The sequence below is a fragment of the Antechinus flavipes genome, chromosome 2, assembly GCF_016432865.1.
Source record: "Antechinus flavipes isolate AdamAnt ecotype Samford, QLD, Australia chromosome 2, AdamAnt_v2, whole genome shotgun sequence".
Taxonomy (NCBI): Eukaryota; Metazoa; Chordata; class Mammalia; order Dasyuromorphia; family Dasyuridae; genus Antechinus; species Antechinus flavipes.
This window is the reverse complement of record NC_067399.1, coordinates 558538349-558564606: the sequence shown is the minus strand read 5'-3', so window position 1 is coordinate 558564606 and position 26258 is coordinate 558538349.

Sequence of the window (26258 nt, the reverse complement as noted above, 5' to 3'; positions counted from 1 at the left end):
TCTCTCTGATGGGTGACATAATTTAAAAAATTTTAAAGGCTTAATATCTCTAAGGGGATGATAACCCTACTTTGTATACACAGACCAAACACAAAGTGTCCAAAAAGATGTTTACAGTTCCTGGCCTATATAACTGGTTTCTTTTCTCTAAAAATCTTTATGAATATGATAAAAAAAAAACAGCATGTATCCCTGATTAAAATAGAAAAGACAAAGCAGTATAGTGAAAAAAGTGATAGATTTGGAATCTGATTATTAGATTCAAATCTTAGCTTGCCTACTTATTAAACAGTATCTTAATTTCCTTCTAGCTCCAAATCGATGATTCTATGAAAGAGTACAAGAAAACCATAAAATGATTTTCTAGAGTAGAATTTATTTCTTATTAATATGTATTAAAAACAAAATTCTGTTGTATATAATGAATTTTCATTTTTGTACCATGAGTATATTTAGTATTTTTCTGGAAAAAAACTACAGGTTATCATGCTAAGTGAGAAATTAACGCTCTTTTTAGTCAGGGCCCCAAACAGTACTACTCAAATGAATCTAGCGTTTCAATCTTATAAGACTATGTCATAAATGCTACTATGAAGGTGACTTTATCCAGTGATCTATTACATACTGCCATCAAGTGAGTTTCATATGATCATATATTTAGAGCTCAGAATGGAACTTAGAGGTCATTGAGTCCAGCTTTCATTTTAGAAGTGAAGAAGCACAGATAAGTCAAAAGATTTTTTTAAGGGCCACAAAACCAGCAAGTTTTTGAATCAGGATTTGATTCCAGATCTTTCTATCTCTAACTATAGCTCTATTCTCTTATAGCTAGTCTCCATGGACAAATTTGCAACCTTACAGTATTTATCAATATAACAAAGATATTTTGTACAAAGTTCAAGCAAAAAAAAAAATAAATTTAATGATAATAAATTGTAAGGCAACAGTTTTTCAGGTGACATTTTACTGACTATGGTGAATTTAAGAATAATACAAAGTCTTTCATAAAATTTGCAACAAAAGAAGCATATTTACAATAGAAAAAAAGTGTATAAAAATTAAGTATTACCAAGACACATAGCAAATAGTTTATACTTAACTCATTGGCTGAATTTATAGATAGATAGCCTAGGCAGGAGCTTCAGATGGACAATGAACTTGATTTAGTATTAAGCAGATGGAAGATTTCAGATTATATCCTATTTAGAAGATTATCATTATCCTCAAACTGCTATTTCAATAGGTGATCTCTTTAAAATCAATAATTTTATGTTGATATTATGAATGACAATAGTGAGACTTCTCAGAACAAAGTTCCATTAATTCTAAAGCAATTATAATTACAATGTTATCAACAATTTCTATTGAATATTAGTCACAGGATGATTTCAGAGAGACCTGGAGATACTTACATGAACTGAAGTGAAATGAGCAGAACCAGGAGATTATTGTACATGGTAACAACAAAATTATATAGTGATCAATTCTGATGGACATGGCTCTTTTCAACAATGAAATGATTCAGGCCAGTTCCAAGGATCTTGTGATAAAGAGAGCCATCTACACCCAGAGAGAGGACTAGTGTGTGTCACAACATAGCATTTTTACTCTTTTTGTTGTTGTTTGCTTACATTTTATTTTATTTCTCATTTTTTTTTCCTTTTTGATTTAATTGTTCTTGTTCAGTAAGATAATTGCATGAATATTTATCTATACATTGGATTTAACATATATTTTTACCATGTTGAACATATATTGGATTACTTGTCATCTAAGGGAGGGAGTGAGGGGAAAAGGGGGAAAAATGGACACAAGGTCTTGCAAGAGTTAATGTTGAAAAATTATCCATGCATATGTTTTGAAAATTAAAAAAAAATAAATGACAAAATAAAATAAAATACAATAATTATCTAAGACAGTAATAACAAGACAGGTGGACTATCTTATAACCAGGACAAATAAATAGTTTCAAGAGTGATGAACCAGTAAATGAATGACAAAATATTTATTAAGTATTTACTATATGCCAGACACTTGCATAGCCCAGAGTCTTTGTCCTCAAGGCGTTTTCACTGAGGGAAGACAACCCACAAATAAGGGATAGAAAGTGAGTTTGGTTCATTTGGAATTGGCTATGAAATGTTATAGAAGCTAGTTCTGGACAAAATTAGGTGAAAGTTCACCGATTGCAACCCAATATCAAGATTACAGAGGGAAAGAGATGAGGAGGACAAATGGGATAGTTGAAGAGCAGGATGTAGGATTTGAAAATGGTCAGGAAATTGGAAAACTTGTTTATCTGATGTACCAGTAGAAGAAGTAGGAGAGGAATCTTTCAGTACCTTAGGGTCATCTTTCAGAAAGATTTATGGAAAAATGTTGGCCAAAATTGCATAAAACAAGAAGTCATGGAGGAATTAAGAGCTCTACCAGTGGAAATTATATAAAATCTAGGAAGATCAAAGATTCAGTGTCAATGTATCAATATTCTTTGATTCAGTAGAGTAACACTTAACTTTCCTTCACTTAGTTGATAAAGATTTTCATAAAACTACTTTATTTTCTGATATCTCAAATGATTTTGAAAGATCATATATGATAGTTCCAGGTATAGAATGTAATGGGCTGAGGCTTCAGTTGATGCACTGAGGTCCCAAGCACATGAGATTAAATAGTAATTGGACCATACTCTATTAATATATAAGCTTGGAGAAAGAATGACCCCCCGCCCACTCTTTGTGCAAGTCCTGATGTGTTGTATAAGAAATGACGATTCTGGTGGGTGGAGGCAGGGGAGTGACCTTTCTGTTTGTTTTCTCTTCTTCTTTTTGCTGAGGCAATTGGGGTTAAGTGACTTGCCCATGGTCACACAACCAGGAATTGTTAAGTGTCTGAGGCTGGATTTGAACTCAGGTCCTCCTGACTTCAGGGCTGGTGCTCTACCCACTGAGCCATCTTCTCCCCCTCCCCTAACTTCTCATGTGCTTGGGACCTCAGTGCATCAACTGAAGCCTCAGCCCATTACAATAGAATACTGCCATATCCTATAGAAAATGAAAGTGGACTTTAAGTGAATTAATGTACCAGATCTTCTCCTAGTTAAATAAGTTGCCAACACAGAATATCAGTTGCCTATACAGCAAAAGTAGCCCCCAATCTTATAATGGTCTGTATTCAGTTTTGTTCTATTTCTCTATGTCTTATTTCACTATGTATATTCTAGGCTATTTGTGACCTGGAAAGACATTTTAACATTCTTTTGCATTCTCTACCTCTCTTAGTGCAGCACTAAGCAGAGAGTAGATATTCCATAAATTTCTAATTGATTGACCAACAGGCCACAGATTCAGCTAAGAAACAAAGAAATTAGCCCTATTCTCCAAGTTGCCACTGGCCCACCCATTGTTATTGATAGGACTTACATGTACAATGCAAGGCATACAGTTCAACTAGCCTCACTTAAGTAGAGAGTGAGTTGAATTAGTGCCATCTGAACCTTCGGCAGTGATTTCTGTGACCTTGTATGTTATGAACCTTTTAAACTCTTTCAGTGATGGAAGCATTAAATTACCTCATTCTTCTTAATAGCAATTATGATTGTTTGAACTGAGAGGCACTTGCATTAATTGACCCCCAGACTTCAGTGAGCTCATTTTCAAATCTGAATTTTCTTTTTCCTTTTTTTTTCTTTTCTGCAAGCAAAAGTTCCCTGAGGGTGGCCCTTTTCTAAGGTGACAGTATGATGTAATGACACCCAGGTCACAATGTCACAAGCCTTTGTCCAAAAAGTGATAACCCCATGTCCACCAATCTACCCTTGAATCCTGAGGTTAGGCTCAATCTGTTCAATTGAATGTGGCTAGTTGGGCTCAGATATTTGCCCCAAAACATGCTCTCAAAGCTATTAAAGCAACCTGATCAGTATGAAAATCACAAAGCAGCAGAGCTCATGAGCTGCTACCTTCCTGTGGAATCAATTTCTATTACAGTGACAATTTGTTTGGTATCTTCTTGAGTTTGATGCTGCTACTGCTTTAAAAAAAAAAATCTGTCACTTCCCCCCCCTCCCTTTTTTTTTCTGCCCTCCCCCGCCCCTTCCTTTGGGCCTCAGCTTGTGTCTGTGCGTAAGTCCTGGGGTCTTGGGTGTCAAATGTCAGGCCTTGTACTGAGCTGTCAAAGAGGAGAATAGGCTGAGATGATTGATGACTGGAAAGCCTGAAATCCAAACCTCCGCAGCAAATGCTTCTTTTACAAAAAAGCTGGGGCTACCCACAGTGGCTATATTCAAGGTCAGTTCGCATACCATTACACCCACTGCTTTAGGCTTCTAACAAGTCACAGTATTCATAGAAAGGACTTCTGCTCTTCTCTAACCCGAGCTTTCCCTCTGCCTCTACTCCCTCCTTCACTCTCTCCTGGAGACTCCTTGCCAAAATGTTTAAATACTTAATCCTGATTAAAAAATAAATCCACCCCTCCCAACATATACACACTCACTCCTACCCCCCTTTTCTTCAGGCTACATTTGCTAAGAGGAGCCATGGACTGAAGCTTTCTGCCGCACAAGTCAGATGACAAGATTATTAATGGGAGCAGGGCAATGTCATATCTCATTTCATGCATATTCATGAAGGGAGTCACACAGCTGGGACCATGCACTGTGGAGAAAGGGGAAAATAAAGAATGTCTCCAGGCTCCTACCCCCACCTCTACCCCCAGTGAAGAATGTCATTGTGGAAGTGAGGAGACCTACTGGCAAAGTTTAGGAAATTGTACTCTTTATTTGTTTGTTTGTTTTTGGTTTGGTTTTAAGGAAGGGAGTGAGTCTTTATTTAGAACTTGTGAACCAATCTTCTGCCCAAGGTCTCTTTTTCCTTCACCACTAAATCAATCAGGAAGTGGAACTTCCCAGGACAACCCATCTTGTTGCCACATTAACCAAAATGAGTAGTGTGAGAAAACCTTAGCAAATGGTTGTAATGAAAGACTAGTTGGAGACAAGAAAAATCAAAACCAAATTCAGAAAGAAGTTATTTCAATGGAAATATATGTATAAAATAAAAAAAAGAAAGAAAAGTAGAATGCTTTCTTAATAGAAGACAGAAACATGATTTGAAGGCTCAGCTGGATAACTCTTAAAAGTATTCCTGAAAGGAATAGTATTTGGGAACCATTACAAACTAGATGTCTTCATTTATAAATAAATAGTTTCTAATCGAAATTTTAAAGTTCTATTTTTTGTAAATTAGATATAACAAAATACAACTCATCAGTAGCTTTCCTGGCAACCTGCTGTAATATTACTATAGAGGTCCTGTATAATGTGAACCCTCCCACTCCCTACCCCTAAAAAAAAAATGCAAAGCTAAAATAAAATTCTGATAGAATAGATTTTAGAGAAAGATCAGCTAAGAAAGTTGAACAGAAGAGTACCCTCTTCTGTACTCACAGGAATAACAGGCCATCCAGAGGGAGTGCACTTGATAGAGAACAACTGTTGTGAAGCCGTTACCCAGCTGCTTGACACAGTTATGTACAGCAATATGAAGAAGCATGCCAACAGATGTCTCCAGCCAATAAAGTTGGGCACCTTGGACATTTTTTTCTTTTTGTTTGCATCACAAATAAAACATTTCTTAGTTAAAATATACAGTGCCAGCTGAGCTTAGAAGAGGATTTTTTGAGTGATTTTTTTTTTTTTACTCAAATATGTCTAAAAAACATGCAACTATTATTTGATTTGACTGCACTGGAAAATTCAACTTTTTGACAGATATCACAACAAGTTTAAGATTGTGAAAAGAAGGGGGGGAAGGTAAGCATGTGCCAGTAGGACATGCTATTTTTCTTTATCATGTCTCAATTTGATTCTCACTCTCCCCAACCCATCTTCTCCTCTCCCCCCCTCCCCCGCCACCATTCACCCATCATCTAGACAATTAGGTGTCATAAGATCAATTTTTCCTCTCTAGAGGAAAGAGTTACTGATTTTCAGTTCCCAGTTAGTTTTCCTATAAACTTTCCATAAACTTTCTGTCTTAAAAGGATGACAAACATCAAAGGACTTGAAGGAAAACAAACAAACAACAACAACAACAAAAATCCCTCAAAACATCTCTATGAATAAAAGATCATAGAGATCAGGGTAGGATATAGTCTACTAATAGTCCCTAAGGTGGAGACTATAACATGCTTCTAAGCTACATCTATGATCAGCCAAGGAGATCTTGAGTTGATGAGTTACAATCTATCCTTAAGACTATAGCCAATTAGGGTAGCTAGGTGGTGCAATTAATAGAGCACCAGTCCTGAAGTCAGCGAGACCTGAGTTCAAATGTGGTCTCAGACACTTAACACTTCTTAGCTGTGTGACCCTGGTCAAGTCACTTAACCTCTTAACCTCGATTGCCTTGGTGGGGTGGGGGGGGGGCGGAGTGTGGAAACTATAGCCAATTATAAGGCTTTTCTCCAACATAACCACATTTACTTTTCACTCATTATAGCCTAACACTACTTCACTGCATTCTCACCTGCCACTGTTCAAGTTCTAAAACTTCCCTTCTAAGCCAGTTATCTATCTGTCTGGGAACTCAATACAACCTGAACATCAACAATAGCAACTAAATGGTTGCTTTTGGAAACATTCCACATTCCCATTCTGTTGACAGAAGTCAGAAAAAAAAAGTACTGGTAAAAGTGGGTAAAATCAAAGGATTTGGAAACAATTGGCTTAGATTAGAGAGTTTAGAAAATTAAGAGGCTGCATTGAGATAAGAGAATTTCAGAAACAAATCAACTATTTCCTTTTCCCAAGAGAAGAATACTTTAAATTATGAAAGTTATTACATGCTAGATAATAGTATCAATAAAAGCAAAAGAATTTAAAATAAGCCTTCAGATGTTATACTTGGTCGTGGACAAAAAATACTATACATATAAAAAGAGGAAGTATGGTTTATAGGTTTAGGTAAGACTTAGGGATCAAAGTAAAAATTTGAAACATAATCAGATAAGGAAGACACACATTCAGTGAGTATAAGGAATAAGGGTCCAGTTACCAATGGTAGAAACTAGGCAAACCAAATAAATGTTGGGAGAAAATAAAATCCTGCCAATCCAAAGTAAGGCAGGTGGTTAAAAATTCAAGCAAATATGAATTTTAAAAATATGGAGGAGATTGGAAATAAAGGGCATAATTAATAGAATAGATGTATGATACTAATAACAAGGAAAAACCCTGATAACGGAGACTCTCATAAGTCTCAGCCAGGAAGTTGGGAATAAAAAGACAACATGGTGTCATGGTTAGAGATCTAACCTCAAAATCATAAAAATTCCATCTGAAGTCCTCATTATGCTACATCATAATATGTGATTCTGATTAAGTCATTTAGCTTCTCAGTGTTCTGGGCAATTTTCTAATGATAGAAGTTATAGAGAAAACATTATTCTGCACAGATAAAGAGACTTTCCTCATTGGCAAATTACCTTCCAGCTCCTACTCTCATTTTCTAATTTAGTACTCATGTAGTTCAACAGTTTTCAGTCCCATCTAACCTTTCTTGGTCCCATTTTAGTTGGGTATGTTTTGGGGGAATACTATAGTGGTTTGTCATTTTCTTTTCTTCACCTCATTTTACAAATGAGGAATTGAGACAAACAGGTTCAGTCATTTGTCCAGGGCACATAATTATTAAATATCTAAGGTCAGATTTAAATTCAAGTCCTTCTGATTCTATCTACCTTCTAACTACCCCAAGAGTAATGAACAATATCAAAACTTGACAAGAGAAGGCACTCTAGGAAATCCAGCTAAAGAAGAAGATGAGGCAAAAGAGAAAGAAAGAAAACTAAAATGTTGATATTGATCCTACAAGATTTTGACACCCATTAAAATTTAGAGTGGTAACTGTTTTGTTTTCTGTCCATTCTCTCTAAAGCTGCTATTGGTTCACAGAGATAGTCTGGAGAAATAGAGGCCAAAGTTCTAATACTGGTTTTGCTACAATGAGTTATATTATTTAAATGGTGAACTCCAGTGCAAACGACTAAAACTACTAGTTCTTAGTATCTTCTCCTTAGAGCATTCAGTACAATGCTCTTCATACAACAAATTCTCATTAAATCCTGGATAACCTTGGAACAGCAGTTTATTTGTTCTTTTGTTTTTCTTTTGGTTTTGTTTTATTATTTTACCTTGTAAAACATGAGTTTTACCAATCTAAGTTTTAAAAATAACACATTTATTATTGTAAATCTGCAATTGTGGAGAAAAAAATCATATCCCCATTTAAATTTGTATTAATATATAATATGGGCAGCTAGATCCTGCAGTAGAAAGAGTGCCAGACTTGCAATCAGGGTGATTCATTTTCATGAGTTTACATGGAGCCTCAGACACTTACTAGCTGTGTAATCCTGGGGATATCACTTAACCCTGTGTGCCTCAGTTTCTTCATATGTAAAATGAGCAGGAGAAGGAAATAGTAAACCACGCCGTATTTCTGCCAAGAAAATCCCAAATGGTGTCACAAAGAATCTGACATGAATTGAAAAATGACTGGACAATAAAATATATATGTAATTAATATGTTAGATGTAATTAATATGGAATAATTAACTTGGTAATATAAGAAAGGTTCGACATACATGTGGCAGTTTTCACATTCTTTCAGAAATTAAGTGGCATGCCAATGGTATCAGTGATGATTTTTGTAATACATCTTATTTTTTTAAAAAAAATAAGTTTTTATTGTTACCATCTCTTTCTTACAAAATCATAATTATTCCAAGTACCCTTCCCCCCTCCCAGAGGGGCATTCTATAAAATAAATAATATTTTTAAAGATTTAAAAACATTGAAAAGTCAATTATTCTATTGAAAAAGTCCAAAAACTTCTTTTATTCAGTGTATAATGCCCATTTACCTCCCATCTCCAGAAAAAGGTAGCCTAGGATATCCTCTCATATCTTTTTATTTAAGCCCTGCTTGCTCTTTATAATTTTGTTACATTTATTTTATATTGTTGATGTATAGTTGTTCTTTCTATACATATTGTTGCAGTTACTATTACTTAATGTATATTATTTTCTTAGCTCTGCTTGCTTCATTTTATATCAGTTCATGTGTTTCTCTATATTTCTCATGTAATTTTTAAAAGACTACTAATATTCCATCACATACATATAACCCAATTTTTTTATCCATTTCCCCATTAATAGGGATTTATTTTGTTTCTTGTTTTTAGCTATGACCTGATCTTCCTCTCCTCCTCCCCCACTCCCCACAGATCAAGAGAAATAGACAGACAGATAGACAGTCAAAATTGTAGCTATAAATATTTTGGAGTATGTGGGTTATTTTTTTTTAACTTCTTGGGGGTATATGTCCAGTAATGGATTCCTTGATTTATAACATATGGACATTTTAGGTATTTTATTTGCATGATTTCAAATTGCTTTCCAAATTATTTTATTATTACACAGATTTACCAACAATATATTACTGTGCCTATCTTTTCACAGTCCTTCCAATATTGTCTATTGCTGTTTTTCATCATTTTTGCTAATTTTCAGTGTGTGAGGTGAAACTTAGGGTTTTTTTAAATTTTCATTTCTTATATTATTAATGATTTGGAATATTCTTTCATGTGATTGTGAATGCATTGTGATTATTTTGAGAAGTTATTTATATCCTTTGACAAATTATCTGTCAATGGCTTTTACATGTGTATATATGTATTATATATATGAGATACCAAACTCTTTACATAGAAATTTGATAGGAAGATCAACCACCTTCTATCTTGTTCTAGCTGCAATCATTTTATTGGTACAGAAGCTTTTCAATTTCAAGCAAAGTTATCCATTTTACACTTGTAATTGTCTCTCTCTTGTTTGGTTAATACATTTCCTACTTATGGTTTTGAGAGGGGTCTTATCTCTTTTCTTTCTTTCCTCCTTTTTCCCCTTCTTTCCTTCTTTCTTTTTGTTTTTCTTTTTTTGGTAATAAGATCATTAATATTAGGGTTACATATCCATTTAGCATGTATTGTGGAATAAGATATGGGGTATTCATCTAAGCCTGATTTCTGCCAGATTGTTTCCCCATTTTCTTGGTAAATGTTATTAAATAAGGATTTTTTTCTAGTTAATTTATGTTTATCATTTTATTGAATACTTAGTTATTGAGTTGTTTTGTTTCTAGTTTTCTTTCTTCTTCTTTTTTTTTTTTTTTAGCCTGCTCCATTAAGTGATTTTTATTATTTATTAACCTATGTTAGATGGTTTTGATGATTGCTGTGCTGAAAGTTATTCCCTTTTCATTCTTACTTCCATTCATCATTTTCCTTGATATTCTAAATGTTTTATATATCAGGATAAATTTTGTTATTGTTTTATCAAATTCTATAAAGTATCCCCTTGGAAATTTGATTGCAATAACATTAAAAGTATGTATAAATTTTAGCAGATTGTCCTTAAAATCATATTGTCACAGTCTAATTATAAGAACTGAATATTCCTCCAGCTATTTATTAGTCTTTTTTTTTTCCTTCAAAGAGCATTTATAACTGAGCTATACAAATCTTTCGCATAGGTCATTACTTTTGTAGGTCATTATCAAATATTTTGTGCATTTTAAAATTATTTGGAATGGGATTTCCTTTTGTATTATTGTTTCTTGCATTTTATTATTATTTTATAAAAATACTTTTATTTTTGAGTATTTATTTTGTAGTCTGCAACTTTTATGAAGTTATTGATTAGATGTTTCAATTAATACCTTTGCTGACTCCCTAGAGTTTTCCAAGTCAATTATCATATTAGCAAACGAATATAGCTTTCTCTCCACTTTGTCTGACTTTATGCTTTTTATTTCTTTCTCTTATCTTTTTGTTATTGTCATCACTTTTACAAGCATATCAAATAATAGTGGAGAGAGAGCATCCTTTTCTCATTCTTATATTTATTAGAAAAGGTTGTAGTATATCTTCATTGCATGTGTTTTCTTTTGCTTTTAGATAGATGATTTTTTTTTTGTACCTATTGAGCTGATCATGTGATTTGGGATAGTTTGGTTTTTAATGTGATTAATTATGTTAATTGGTTTTCCAATGCTGAACTCTCCTTGCAATATTAGTATAAAACCCATTTGGTCATAATAAATGATTTTTAAAATAATCCTATGTAATATGATTGATAGGACTTTGTTTAAAATTTTTGAGTCAATGTTTATCATTGATATTGGCATTGTGTTCTTGTGTATATGTGTGTGTATTCTATGTTTAATATTTTCATTGTTTCAGTTATTAGGATTACGTTTGCCTCCTAACAGCATTTTGCTAAGATGCTTTCTCAGTTTTTCAGAATTATTTGTGAAGTTGGAATATTAAATATTCTTTAAAAGTTAGTTAAAATCCAAGGGCAGCTAAATGTTGCAGTAGATAGAGCACCAACCATGTAATCAGAAATTTAAATTTAATCTCAAACATTTAACACTTCCTAGCTGGGGGATCCTAGACAAGGGACATTATCTCCCCCCAAAAAAACCCACAAGTTTGATAGCATTCTCCCATGAATGTATTAGTATCAGGAATTTTGTTTCTTAACCCATTCCTCTCCCTTTGCCACTTTTAGGTATTCTTTTTACAGGCATATCTATTTATTTTTCTATGATTAGCGTATTTAAGATTTTTATGTTTTTTCTGAGAATTTGGATATTTCATTTTTTTTCAGGTCTTCTATTTCTTTTGTGTTTTCAGTTTTGTTGGTACATAACTATGGAAAATGTGATCTAATTTTTCTTTTAATTTCTTGTTTTGCTGTGATTCAACCTTGATCATTTGCTATCTTTATTTCACTGTGTTCTTTTCTATTTAATTTTCACTGTTAATTTCTATTAGCTATAGGTTTTTGAGTTTTATTAATCTTTTCAATGAGCCAGCTTTTAGTTTTACTTGCATTTCTATAAAAATGCTGTTTACAATTTTCTGTTTACCCTTAATTTTTACTATGTTTATTTGCTGACTTAAATTTTTTAAAGTGCATATTCAGTTCATTAGCCTATACTGTCCTCTCCAACTTCCTATTCTGAATATATATTTGTAAGGATATGATTTTTTTTGGGGGGGGGCTGTTTTAGTTACAACCCAGAAATTTTAGCATGCTATTGCATCAATATAACTTTCTTTTATATGATTAAATATTCATTGTTTCTATGATTTTTTTATTGATCCATTAATGTTACTTAGGATTTCTCTTTTAAGCCAATATTTGTATCTGTATCTTTTGTTTGTGTTTTTTTTTTCTTTTTGTTATTTTATTAGAGCTTTTTATTTACAAAATATATGTATGGGTAATTTTTCAACAATGACCTTTGCAAAACCTTCTGTTCCAAATTTTCCCCTCTTTCACTCCATCTCCTCCCCTAGATGGCAGGTAATCCAACACATGTTAAATATGTTAAAATATATGTTAAATATTAAATATATCTATATATGTAGGATTAACATATATTTAACATATTTCACACACACACATACACACACATATATAGTTATACAGCTATCTTGATGCACAAGAAAAATCGGATTCATTAAGGGAAAAAAAAAAAAACCTGAGAAAGAAAGAAAAATGCAAGCAAATAAGAACAGAAAGAGTGAAAATGTTATGTTGTGGTCTATACTCAATTCCCACAGTCCTCTCTCTGGGTGTAGATGGCTCTCCTCATCACTTGACAATTGGAATTGGTTATGAGGCACATCTATTAGAATAGATCACCATATAATCTTTTTGCTACCCTGTATAATGATCTTCTGGTTTTGCTCATTTCACTTGGCATCAGTTCATGCAAGTCTCTCCAGGCCTCTCTGAAATCATCCTTTGGTCATTTCTTACAGAACAATAATATTGCAAAACATTCATATAATGTAATTTATTCAGCCATTCTCTAACTGATGGGCATCCATTCAATTTCCAGTTTCTTGAGACTACATAAAGGAATGCCACATTGTTTGTGATTCTTGAACCAATTACTCTTTATATTGTGATATAATCTATAGAATATATTAACCATTTATGCATTTAAAAATTTACTTTCATTATCTCTGTGTCTTAGTAAATAGTCACTTTTTGTTGTTAAAAGTTCCATGAAGTCCTGAGAAACATATACTTTTTCTTTTTGCTCACCCATTTAAAAGATACTCTGTCTTTTAACTCATTTCTTCAGCATTTTTTTAGCTGAACATTTTGCTTTTAGAGTTTTAGATTTATTCAAAACTAAAAGAGGGATATTGAAGTCTCCTATCACTGTTGATTTCTGTTCATGGCTCCTTGGAGCTCACATTGTTTTCTTTATGAATGTAGATGCTCAAGCATTTGTACTGGTTAAGTTTATTTTTGATGTTGATTTGTTTTTACTTTATCAGATAGCATGATTGAAATTCTGGATTTTCTTTGATGCAGAGTATATATATGTATCAAAGAAAATCCAGATGGAATGAAAAAATCCATCAGTTTTATTTTGTGCATGTTTTTGTTTTTTAAATGTCTTTCTTGTAGCTGATAGCTTCTTGAGTTTTGTTTTCTGATCCAATTTGTCAGCCTTTGTTAATTTTATTGGATTATTTAATCACTTACATATAAAGTTATGGGAATTAGATTTATATTTTCCCACATCTGTCTCTAATATCAGGATTTTATTTCAAAGGTTTATTAATTTCCCTCATCTTCTACTATAAACCCACTACTATGTTCCTTCATTTATTTTACCTTAATATTTTTCAAATTGGCCCTATTTTCACTGCCTATATTCCACTCTTCCCATGATCCTTTCCTTTCATTTGTAACCCTCTGGGTTTGGTTTTTAGTTCCTTTTTTTATCCTGCTTTTATCTGGTTATAACAATTAGATTGCATATTCTATAATTAGATACAATATATCTGGTAATGTAATTCTCCCCCATTTTTCCTGCTATCTCAGGCAAGCAGATTCCTCCTTCTTTTCCTCCTTTCAAGTTCTCTTTGTTATTATTTAATTTTTGTACCCATTCCAAAAGAGATTTCTGTCACTCCCTTTTTATCCATCTTCTTTTTTCATCTGTTCTAGACCTTCATTCTCTGATTCAAGACCACCATAATCATCTGCTCTCTCTCTCTCTCTCTCTCTCTCTCTCTCTCTCTCTCTCTCTCTCTCTTCATTCCAACATATTCATTTTAGACTCTACTGTCTAGGTGACTTCTGTCATTACCTTGTAGAATTTTTTTTTATAGAAACCCCTTTTCTATTGTGCCTTTCACTCCGAACAATGCCAATTATTGTAAGTGACTACTGATCTAGTGGCTCCCTTGATTACCTTTTTGTTCACATTTGTCTCAAAATTTTCTCCTGGGTCCATGATCTCCCATCTGTCAGGTGCCAATTGCCCTAGGAATTCTAGTCATCCCCATCCTGAGTTAAGACAAATAGACATTTCAAACACTAAATCCCCAGGCCACAACATGGACAAGGTCCCCATCTCTTTTCATAAACCATCTCTCTTCATGAATAAAAGCATTCTGAATGGAAGCCTCTCCTACCACCAAAACAGGACCTCTTTCCTCCCATACCCCATTTTCTAGTCTTCTATCCTCTACTTCATTCCTATTATTCTGTGTTTTCCTAAGAGTACAGAATCACCGTCCCATTCTTCCTGGTTTTTGATTTGAGTCCAGCATATCTCACATTCCTTTCTGTTTCCCTGTTGAGCCCTCCCTTCACGTGTGAAGTATATTTTAATATAGTCTTGCAAAAAAGAAGAACAATAAAAGCCACTGATTTACCTGTGGGCAAGGTGTTGCATGTTATGTCCTTAATGCCCTAGGCCTGCTTCTTTGTTATTATTTGAACCAGATTGTTGCCCTCACCTTGTTTTCCTGTGTATCTTTAGAAAAAAGTCTCTCTACACTCTGTTGTTACACCTCTTGCTGGAGTGTTCAAATAATTTGTTCATTTCTAGTTTTCTTTCTAAAATGTTTTGAATGTTTCTTTATGATTGGATATCTTTTTTCATCTTTGGTTATGCTCAGATTTTTAAAGTGGTCACTGTGGGTTGTAGCTTGAGTTCCATCACCCCAAGGAATATATTCCATTCACTTCTGCATTTACTGGTAGGTGCAGAATAATCTTGCATTATTCATATTTCCTTTTCTTTATATTTGAAAAGTTTTCTCCTGATGACTTGCAGGACTTCTTGTTTTCTGAATACCAAACTATTAAAATTAAGCACCACATGTCTTAGAGTTCACAGCCTTTCTTTTTGTTGTTTTTCCTAGAAGTGATCTGTGAATTATTTCAATTAATATTTCATTTTCTATCATCAGAAGTGCTCTTCTATTATTTTTCCATTATGTTTTTAAAGCTTTCTTCCCCCCTCCCCCATCTTCTTGTGAGAGATTTGTGACTCTGTCTCCATGCAACTTGTCTTTGAGATCAGCATATTTTCCTTGAAGAGCGGGCATATTTTATTTTAAAGTTACTGTTTTGGGGTTTCCTTATTTTAGATTTTCTTTCACTACTGTATATTTACATGAACAATCTGTTGTTCTTTTTTTATTTCTTTGTCAAGATTTACTATTGCAAATTCCAGTTTCTCTATTCTGCCCTTTATTTTTCTAGGCAGGCCATAAATTCTGCTTTCATGATTTTAACTTCTCTTCTGAACCATTTAGAGACAGGATGCTGTAGTTCCTTATTCATATTCCACAGTGTCTTTTCTCTGATCAAATGTTAGGTAATTGACCTTTTTTCATATTATATTAATGATAGATACCTGAGGGGAAGCTATATAGCATAGTAGTTAAGCAGCTAGAGCACCAGTTGTCAAAGCAAAAGGACCCAATTTCAAATCCAGCCTCAGACAATTATTAACTGTGTGACCCTAGGCAAGTAATTTAACCCTGTTGTCTTTCCTCCCAACTCTACTCCCCTCCAAAAGATTCCTGAATTCATTTACTAAATTTGTAGGCCCATATTTCCTTCTGTTAACATTCCCTAGTTGCTTTATCTGCTTATGGTTAAGATCTTTCAATTAGCTTTTTTTCTGAGATTTTCAGTCATTTCAATCTTTTTCTATTTTCTTTCTTTCTCACATTTTCCCCTGGGATGGTGGTTTTCAAGAGAATTGTGTCTCAAGCATCTAATCTTCCTCCCATACTGGGCAATCCATGGTTCATCATCCTAAATCTCCAATGTGACTTATGAGAAGTCACCAGCTTGATGCTGAAATCTTTCCTTAAGACTTAGTAAAATCCACAGCAATCCTACTCATTCCCCTTCTCCCCACACACAATATAAGTATGTATATATGGATATATTTTATGTATATATATATATTGTGTGTGTGTGTGTGTGTGTGTGTGTAATATACATGTGTAATTATATTTTTGCAAATGCATGGACAGGTGAAAGAAATACTAGTTATATATGAAATAGGAAGGGAGAACCATAACAGCTGGTAATTCATGAAAGATTTAGGAATCTCTCTTAAATTTCTTATCATCCCTTCTGCCTAACTTCTCTTCTTCTGACTAGTGGCACCTGGGAATCATTTTTGACTTCTCTCTTTCTTACAATCTAACATGATGACAGGGATGAGAAAGAAAGAGGGAGATGTGAGCCCCAAAGCTGATTCTTAATCACTGACTCTGTGTGGACCTTCTATAGGTTCATCTTATCTAATATGAATAAACTAATTTTGTAAACTTTAAAATATTGTATATAGGCAAAGGAGCTTACTCTATAATCACCCTCAAAGCCAGGATAACTCATGTTCTAGTCTTACTTCTGACAAATGTTATTGTGTCATCTTGAACAAATCATTTAACTTCTCAGTACTCTAGACAATTCTCTAGGATAAGAGCTTTTGTGTGTGTGTGTGTGTGTGTGTGTGTGTGTGTGTGTGTGTGCAATCTACTCATGCCTATGGACACTTCAAAAATAATTTTAATTAGATAAAATTAAATACATGGTATTTTAAAGGAAGACACTAATGTTGAAGTATAGTTATAAAATTTTTTTAATTACAATTTCAGAGACTCAGGTAAAGAATCCCTGTATTCAAGATTATAAATTGCAAAGAGGATACTGACACATGGGCATAAAAAGTTTCCTTTACTAGAAATTCAATATACCAATAGAATACCATGTCCAGTCCCTACCTCTATTTTAAAGTGTTATATAAATGCATGCATGTGCTTGCATAAAAGTGTACAAATTATGCATATGGAAAAAACACTATATTTTGGAGTCAGAATATCTGAATACACAAAGATAACCTCTGTATATGTTCAACTGATCCCATTTTATCCTCTCTCCTCCAATAGATAATCCCTTTTGTCATCTTTACTCTAACTTATTTCCTCTCCACTGTCACATTTCCTATTGCTTATAAACACACCTATAGCTCCACTATTCTGGGGAAAAAACCAACAAACAAACAAACAAAACAAAACAAAACAAAAAACTTCAATTGATCCTTTCATCTTTGCTAACTTATTTCTCCTCTGATTTTTGTAGCTGAATTCCTTACAAAGGTCATTCTCTTTCTCACTGCCTTCTTAACTATGTACAATCTGGCTTCTTCCACCTAAATTGTCCTGCAAAGTTACCAATGATCTCTTAATTGCTAAATTTAGTAGCCTTTATCAGTTCTCATTCTCTTTGTCCTTTCTGTAGCCTTTGACAGTGTTGATCACTCTCTCCTCTTTACTTTAGGTTTTCATTGTATTAGTCTTTCCTGGTTTTCCTTCTATGTATCTGATTATTTCTTCTCTGACTCCCTTGCTAGATCCAGTTCTAGATCATGCCCTCTACTTTATTTCCTCTATAATACTCCACTTGGTGACCATCAGATCCCATAGATTTAACTACTATCTTTTTGCTAATGATTCTTAAATCTAGCTTCCCTGCCCCAAGCTCTCTTTTGACTTTCAATCTTGCATGTCCAGTATGTTCAGTATGTCCAAAGTGGAAGTTACTATCTTTCCCCCTAAATCCTATCACATTTCCCACCACTTCTCTATTTGTTTTATAGATGGCAACACCATCCTTCCAGTCCCTCTGCCTCACTACTTAGGAGTCATCTTCAATTTCTCACTATTGACCCTCTGTATCTAAAATATTGCCAAAGCCTGCAAATCTCACCTTTACAACATATTTTTAATACTTGCATTTCTATCTTTTGATATTGTCACCTTCCATCACAGACCCTCATCACCTCGTTCCTGGATTACCATAATAGTCTGATAGTGGGTCTACTTGCCTTATGTATCCCCCCATTTCAATCCCACCTTTCATTCACCCACTAAAGTGACTTTCCTAAAGGACAAGACTTATGTCAACATCCTACTCAATAAACTCCTGTGTCTTCCTAATGCCTCTATGATAAAATACAATGAAAGCCCCCTTTTATCTTTCTAGTTTTTTTTTTAATACCTTGCTTCTCAGAATGTACTCTTCAATCTAGTGACGCTGACCTTCCAGCTTCTCCGCAAACAAGACAATTTCTCAGCAGTAGACATTTGTTTCTGTCTATCCTCCATGTCTGGAACTCTCTTTCTTCTCTGCTCCTGACTTCCCTTAAGATCCAACTAAAATCCTAACTTCTACAGGAAATCTTTTTACAACTAAATCTTCTTAAAATGCTTTCCCTTTGTTGATTATTTCCCTATTTAACTTGTATGTAACTTGTTTTGCATATATTTATTTGCATGTTGTCTCCTCCATTATATTACAAGCTCCTTGAGTATAGGAAGTGCCTTTTACTTCTTTCTATATCCCTAGCACTTAGCACTGTGCCTGGCACATAAAAATTGTTTAATAAATGCTTATCATATTGTATTGTATTATAGTTCTCCTCCCAACTCATATACTTACTAGTTAGTTATATGTCCCTCAGAAGGTCATTTAATCTTTCTCTGATTTCACTTCTCATTAGGAAATGTGAATAATACTACCAATTTGTTATAGAGTTGTTATAAGGTATAAGCTCTGTAAGCCCTAATGTACTATATAAACATGTTTTTTTTTCTTATGATACCTATGGGTATTACTGATGTGAAAGTTACTCAGAGGCAAATTTGAGTCATATGATTTCAGAGTTGGGAACAATCTCAGTAACCAATTATCCCAAACCATAGGCGAAGAAGAATCTATATGTGACTCTACATCCAACAAGTGGTCATTCAGCAGCCTTAGCTTTAGAAACTGCTAGGTATAAATGCCATAACTTTAACTTTGGAATTTTCCTTTTTCCTAGGTCTTACTCCTTGTAATATATTTTAAATAGTTATTCTGCTCCTATTAAAAACATATCCAACATTAGAATTCAAAATCATTAATCTGTAATATAAAATAAATGCGACTTTAGTCCCTCAGAGTCAGCAATGCAAAATTGGGTGAAATCCTCGATTTTTGAAGCCTGTTTCTCAACAATGAGGATACCTAATGACATACCTAAATATAAAACCATATATTAATTCTCTGTATTTTAGGTGACTGAATCATTTCAATAATCATTCAAGTAGTGGATAATTTAAAGCACTAAAGAATGCTATTTTTCTTACATGATAAACCAAAGAAAAATCAAGTGCTAAAGATTAAAACAGTAAGAAGAACATGACAGTGATATCAGAGGAAATAACATGTTAATGACATTCAATATTCTTCTTGTGTCAAGTCATCAGCATTTTTATTGCCACTATTTCTCAGCATACACTATTAGAATTTATTGAGTCAATCTGTCTCCATCACCTGTGATATAATATATTTTATTCAATAAGATATGGAATAATATTTATATTTCAATTCCAATGACTGGTTTTAAGGATAATAAGTGTTTATCAACCAAGCATTACAATGATGGTAGGAGTTGTACATTTTAATAGCTGACCTAAGGGTGGCAATTTTAAAATTTTATATCAGACATTAAGAAGAGTATAGACTTTGTCCAAAAGATTTCCAGGAGTTTATAGAAAATGACATACACATCCCTGTCTTTTTGTTTTTCATCTTTCTGAAATGGTATTAGAAAGGGAATATGGATGGAATGACCTCTTAAAATAACTTCCAGTACTACTGAAAATAGCCTATGAGCCTCTACAAAAACAGAAGAGAACATCTAGCTCATTACTGGTTGCTTTTAAATTATCTGGAACAAGGCAGCAAAGTGATGCAGTGAATAGGGTGATGGACCAAGAATCAAGAAGTTCAAAATTGGTTTAGAAACTTACTGTTTGTATGATCCTGGGCAAGTCACACAATTTCTAATCAATTTCCTTAGCTTTAGCTTTAATACGAGAACAATTATAGCACTCATTTACCCTCCAACACTGTTTTAAGTCTAACTTAAGACAATATCTACAAAATGCTTTGCAATCCTTAAAATATTATATATATATATATATATATATATATATATATATATATGTTAGCTAATATTATCATATGATTCTTTAGGACATTCTTTGGGAAATGTCTCAAAGTTTATTAGAAGATGAACTTAGATTTGTGAGTCAATTTAAAGATAGTAAGTGTTACAAATTCTGCTAGTAGTTTGACATTATTGCTACTTTTGGCATTCCACAGCTCTAATTAGAAGGGTAAATAGTGCAATTGGAATGAATGTAGTTGTGTGGGAGGTACTGTCACTTTCATTAACTTTGAAGGTGTTATTAGCCCAGTTCTCACCTTTGAATAGTCATGCTCCCTCAAGTGACTTTAAAACTAAACCAAAGAGTTAATTCCACCCCTCCCCCCACTTTTATACTTCATAAATCATGTATTTTCTACCCGTCCTGTCCAGTTCTTCCCTTGGATACTTGCAGACAAAGTGCTGTCACAACATTGCTGTGATTGAGTTGGTATTTGGTAGTTTCACCCCTAGAGACAAAGGGGTCCAGAACTCCTGCTGGTAAAAAGCACTAATTCATTTGCAGTTAGCTTTGCTCACCAGGAAATCCCTTCTCCCAGCTTCTGAGAGCATGGCACTGCACATGAGCTACTTCCTGGCAGGCAGTTTATTGCTTGATGGTGTGAACTATTGCCGACCTGCATGAGTAGGCTGGGCAGCAGGTAAAATACAGAGAACAACATCTGCTTTCCAACAAACACATGTCACTTCAACATGCATCATGTTAAACTCAAGTGCACCCAATCACATTCATCTAAACTAAGGTTTCTTAACCTTTTTAATTGTCATGCATAGTTCCCTTGGGTAGTCTAATTAAACTTCTAGATTCCTCAGAATAATATTTTTAATGTATAAAATTGCATTAAATCACAAAGGAAACTATATTAAAATATAAATCAATCAAAATAGATTTTTAAAAAGTTCTGAAATAAAGAATCATTGATGGTTAGGTGATTGGTTCTCTCCCCCAACTCTCATCCCCAACTTTAGACTAATTAGACTAATCTACAGGACTTATCAAAACTGTATTAATTTATCCCAACTATAAATGTTTCTTTTTTTTTCCTTTGTTTACTCTTTTTTGTCTAAGGAATTATTTTCTCATCTTTTGCAATGCATTTCTTTCTTATAGGACGATCACTATTTATACTAGGTTCCTATTATTACACAGGAAGGTGGGGAAGTAGAGAATGAAATGACAGTTGAAGATCATGCATTAGTCCCATCTGGGATTGTTATAAGTGTATGTTTTGTGTATCCTAATTGCATCTTCTTAAAGTCTCCTTTTTAAAAAGAGCATGCCCCTTCTTTACTTTGGCACCCCACAAGGTAGTAACAATAGGATTAGAAGAAATGTATTTGGTTTGAGGTTTGTCTTTAAACTTTGCTGAAGCCAAAGGAAGGTGTTATATTCCTGGCTTAGAGAGAGAGTGGCTGGCATATGGAAGCTCAACCTTAAATTCCTGGCTGCTTTCCATAAATTTGAGGTTACTTTGTGTGTGTGTGTGTGTGTGTGTGTGTGTGTGTGTGTGTGCATGCGCACATGTGGGCATTGGAAAACATATGCAATGTTTCATGGAAATTGGAGGTAGGTTAAGTAACCGGGGAAATAGAAGTGTAATGTTTGGATCAGATTTCTCCTGCAAGTGGCCACTTGTATTGTCCACTAAGAGAGCAGCATGTACCTGGCTTGAAGGAAGAATCATAGAGTGGGGTCAGGGGGTAATTACCCTTCCCAACCCTCTTGAACTCAAGAGGGAATAAAGCTCTTGTTCTTATGTGTGTTAAGAGGGAGAATCAGACTCAGCACATAGGCTACAATCAACTTTCAATTACCTGCCTGACCGGAAGGCTAAACAGTGGATAATTATGTGTGTGGATAGCTATACATGTATCATTGACTTCAGTATACTGATATTTAAACATGGGTGTGACTGATATGTACATCCCTTTAATCAAAACTATAGGCCAGACTGAAGCACAGAAGATTGCTTAAAGCTAACTTCCCCATTGTGACCCTCATTAATTCTATTAATCAATCAATAAAAATTTATTGAGCACCTCCTCTGTTCCAGGTCTTGTGTAGAGCTTGGAAGAAAAATCAAACATTCTAGAGCATCATCCCTGTATCCCTGTGCTCAAGGAGTTTATCATCTAATTGTGGGGGTACTAAGAAAAACACACAAATGAAAATATAACTAACAATAGAAGCCAGTACATGACAAGGAGCAAATGAATATTATAAGTGCTATCTATATACATTAAAAGGAGGATAAACTCGTTTTAGCTGGGCTTTAGGGAAAGCAGCAGGAATTAACCTGGTTCCAATGAGAAAATATTTGTAAAACACTTAGCTAAATGTCTGACACATAATAAGAGTTTAATAAATGTTTATTCCATTTTCTTATTAAAGAAAAAGCAAAATTCAGAGAAGTAGTAAGAGCAAGAGAAACAAAACCAGGTATATGCTGTTTAGGTAGTTGAGTAGTATAGTAGATTTGGAGTCAGAAAAACCTGAGTTCCAATCTTGCCTTTGAAAGTTATAAGCTATTGCATAACCTTATTTGGCTTATTTCATCATTTGTAAAATAAGAATAATAAAAACATCTTTCTCCTAAATGGGTATGAAATAATGTAAATAAGTAATATCCAAAGAGTTAATAAACATAAAAAATTGTGAAACCTAATTGTGAACTTATCCTTATTAGAATATTCTTATCAGAGGATGGTACAGGGTGGAAAATTTGCATAGGGAAATACAAAAGTAAACATTGGAGTGATAGTTTAGGTCTCTATTGTAGAGGACCTTCTGATGCTTGACCAAGAACTCTGGACTTTAAATTCAACTCTGACTCTTCATTTTACTTTCTACCAGGGAAATTTTTCAACAGATTTCAGTCTCCTTATGTGTGACACAGAAGTATGGCCCTTCAAAAGTGAGTGATAATTCTTTTCAATGACCAGTCTACAACATGCACCTCAGAAATATTACTGTAAGAACTACTGTGAACAGATCATAACAAACTTCAATCAATATACAAATAAATAGAAATAGACAACTAATAATGAAAGAAGAGCAGAATAGTGATGTGTCCTTATAATATTTCTATCTGAACTCTATCAAAATATGATAAAAAGATGATGATGGTGTCACATTTTTATAGTGCTTTAAATTTGACGAAAAGACAAAATCATCAGGATCAAGAGAGGATTAATGGAGCAGTCCCTCAGAAGTCTAACTGCAATGAAGAAGTAGAGTGAGGGTATGGAAAGATTAGCTAGGAATTGGAAAAGACCCAGAATCCATTGCTAGCTGAGTTGAAGCTAAAGTTGGAGTGATTAATCAAGTACACAGATACAGGTAGAACAGGAATTGGCAGAGTTTTATTTTTTTGAGGTTGATAATTATTTATACAAAGATTCCCTTTAAAAATGAGCCTGCTATAATCTTTCTATTACTTTTGAAGGTATATGGCCCAAGAACCAGATAGCTCTGCCCATATATATTTCTTCTAGCTAAATCATTAAATTTAATGCCATCATTAGATATTTATTCTTTCGAGTATCTTTTAAAAGCAAACATTCTGACAGTAGTGTAGAATTAGGTCAATGATCCAAAAGCATTTGATTCCTAGATTAGAGGGGGAGTGTCAAGAATAGGTATAGGTGTTTGGTTACCAATACCTTATTATAAATTCATCAGTTTTCTTTCCTTCATAAAAAAGGGAGAGTAGAAATATTATGAGATCATTTGATGCCTGTGAACTTGGACAGGAAAGAGATATGAATGGAAAATTCAGCACTTAAATAAATAGATGAGAGAATGAGAGTGAGATGCAACTAGAGAATAGGAAAATGGATGGCTGAACATTGAAAAGAGAGTATATAATTAGTTGATTGGGAGACTACTGAAGACAAACTTTGACTACTGCTTATATTACTGGGAACCATCTTGCCTTACTTCTATTGTCAGATGAGAACATTACTATGATGGACTCACTGGTATAGAGGTTGACTTTTTTTAAAAATAGGCAGTAGAATAGCTAATTTTATTTTTCAGACACTAGTCAGACCAATAGCTGGTTAAAAATATCAATGGGATTTCTCTTAACATAAGGAAACTCTAATAGTTATATGGCACTAGATATGCATATGTACTAATAAATTTTCTTTTTACTTTTATTTTTGATTATTTAACAAATAAATCAGAAAGAAATGGAATGCTTTAGCACAACAATCAATAGAGCTCTTAGACACAATAAAAAATAACATTTTGTTTTGGTTGTATTTGTTGATTCTAAATTCAAAAAAAGGAAAATTCTGGGCACAAAACTTCTGAGCATAATGATTTCATTAACAAGGTCAACTACTGCCAATCAAATAAGGTCATCTGACTCCTTAGAGGCCAGAAAGCAAAGGAGTGATTTACAGAGCTTATTTTAATAACAGAAAAAATAAATTAAAAAATATAGCAATCTTAGGAAATTTGTTCTGAATATAATTCAATTGGAAAAGGCAGGTCATCTGACTTGTGGTTAGGCTAGTACATACTAAAACACATCAAATGAAAATTGGTGTTATGGCCAATATTTGGAGGATAAGTGTGTCAAGGGGGTGTAATAGGGAGTTTCATAGGGTGTGGTAACTATTAAATCTGATATTCTTTTGAATCTAGGTTTGTGTCAGTGGACCTATCTGTCAAGGTGAGATTGCCTTAGAAATCTTTACCATGCAGCTATAGCATTTGCAATTAAAAGCTTTACTTTTAAAGGGACTTGTAGATTAACTAACAAGGCTTTTATTGGTAAGGAGAAAATTAACTTTTAGTTCTGGCAAAAGGGGAAACATCCACTAAAACTGGAAAATCCTTTAAAAAGAATCTTATAATATTTAACTTAAATTCTCTGCCTTATTCCTATAAAGATATATTAAAGATATTCTAAATTATCTATCAATAAGTGATAGCTACTAGCATAGCCTTATCATTCTATTAATTTCTTTGTACTGGAGAACAAAAAGAAGTAAAAGTGATAACTTAAGCAGTTCTTAATATTAACAATTTAAAGGGAAAGCAACCTTAAAAATAATATAGTCCAATTCTCTGATTTTAAAAATAAGAACATTAGGCCTAAAAACAGATGTGACTTGTTCAAGATGATTATTTTATTAAATAGCAGAACTAGAATTCAAATAGGGACAAAATAACTCTGAATTAAGTGTTCTCTCTTGTACATAAAAATGTTACCATATTTATCAGTTGAGCTATCGGAGTGGCAATCATACTCCAATAACTGTAATTTTATTAATACAGATATTCCCGCTTCCGGGGTGGAGCCAAGATGGCGGAGCAGGCACACACAACTCTCTAAGCTCCTCTCATTACCCTCATAACCAAATATTTAATCCAGCCTCAAAAATAACTCTTCACTGCTTAAATTCATGAAGATAAGAAGCAGTACAATTTACCAGCCAATCCGGAAGCTCGCCAGGAAAGGTTTGTCCTGAGGGGCCAGGAACAGACTAGCACAGGCAGTGAGAGGCTAGCGTCCTGAGCAGACCAGGGCTGGGGGTGATCTCTGTGGCTAGAGAAGTTATAGGGACCACTCTGCTATAGGCTAACTGCTCTACCTTGATTACAAAGCAGTAAACTGGCAGAGAAGTTAAAGCCTAAAACAGAGGGTCCTCTAAAAAAAACACCAGAACATAACGAGATCTGGTGGTAACCCCTCAAACCCGGAAGTGACTCAGGCAGACTTTCACGCAGCCCTGTGGCCACATCGGGCAGTTTGAGGCTTTTGCGGGGGCAGTTACT